Below are 1,612 nucleotides of genomic sequence, written 5' to 3'. Positions count from 1 at the left end.
ATGCTGCTCTTCTTTCTGGCTGCGGGTTGGCGCTCTCCTTCCTAGATTTCCAGGGAGAGGGAACCGCGGGGCGAGAGCCCTTTTGCCCTCCGTCTCCAGTCTCCCACTCCGGCGGCCACACGTCACAGTGCTGTTTGCAGGGTGGTCCCCGCTCTGCCGCGTGGAGGCATGCCCCAGTGTCCACCTCCCCTGGTGGGCCGCTGGCTCATCCCCAGGTTTGGCCGGAGGAAGGAAGCTGGCCTGACCCTCCACGTCCATCGCCCGTGCTCCTGGCTCTGGAAGGTTCAGTGGATGAACCTGGATTTGCTCAGGAATCTTCCGTCGTGGCATCAGGGCTGTTTCTCCCACGTTCGCGCTGAAAATCAGCCATCGAAGCGCATCTCTGTCCTTAAGGGGCGGTTGCCCACAGCAGTGACCACCTCCATGGCCCTCGGGCCTCTTAGCCCGCCCGCGGCTGGGCCGTTCTTGCCTGACCACCTCACCTGGCTTTGGGAGTGGGGGCAGGGTGTGTATAAGGCTCCTCCCCTCCCCTCGCCTGCACTTGGTGATCTGGAAGCTCCTGGCCAATTTGAAATCAGGGCCCTCCCCATTTCTTTAGCCTCCCACACAGAGCTGGCCCGGATGGGGCCACTGGCTCCCTTTCTGCCCTGACACACCCGTGAAGGGGCCGGGCCCCTCACTTCCACACCCCCAGCCACAGCCCCTCCCTCCTTCACAGAAAGTGCCCTAACCGACTCATTCGGGCTGTGTGTCCTGGGGACAGTGGCAGCTGGGACAGGCCCCTCCCAGGACGGGGAGCCCATGGCTGGGAGGTGAGCATCCTGTAGACCGGTGCGGGCTGGGGGAGGGGCTGGGCAGGGGCCACGCAGGGGCCACCCTGCTCCCGGATTCTCCCCGTCCCTGCGTCCCTGCCGGTCCAGGGCACGGAGCTTAAAGCAGTGGTCGGCAAACTCATTCGTCAGCAGAGCCAAATATCAACAGGACGACGATTGAGATTTCTTCTGAGGCCAATTTTTTAAAACTTAAACTATATAGGTAGGTACATTGTTATTGACTTCATTAGGGTCCTCCTAAGGCTTAGGAAGAGCCACACTCAAGGGGCCAAAGAGCCGCAGTTTGCCGACCACGGGCTTAAAGGATGCCCTGGTCCAAGCTCTGCCTCTGGACACAGGAGCCTGGGGAGGGCGCTGCCGAGCGAGCCGTTCTCAGAGCCTCACTTTCCTCACCTGGAAGATTCTGGAACCCGGTGCCTACCCTTGACCTAGCTCCTCCTGCAGAGATCTCTGTGTCCCCAGACTAGTCCTCCGGCTGGGAACTGGCAGAGCTGCATTCCAGGCCTCCTGGCACTGGATAAGAGGTGAGGTGTGGGAGGGAATGCCAGGGACCGGCCTTCCCCTCCGTCTGGGCTCCATCAGCCCATGTTAGAGGTGACATCAAGGCTCAGGGAGTCGCTTCCACGTGGCCCCTTGCTCTCGTGGTGTCTGGAGGGATGGGAGGACAGCAGGGGATGGGCGGCGGGGCACCCAGAGGCAGCCCTGCCCCTCACCCCCTCCTTCCCACAGATGGGCGGGCCGGGGCCCCTGGGGGAGAAGGTCTCCATCGCCCAGCTGCT

Source organism: Myotis davidii, unplaced genomic scaffold (assembly GCF_000327345.1).
Source record: "Myotis davidii unplaced genomic scaffold, ASM32734v1 scaffold609, whole genome shotgun sequence".
Lineage (NCBI taxonomy): Eukaryota > Metazoa > Chordata > Mammalia > Chiroptera > Vespertilionidae > Myotis > Myotis davidii.
This window is presented reverse-complemented; position numbering follows the sequence as displayed.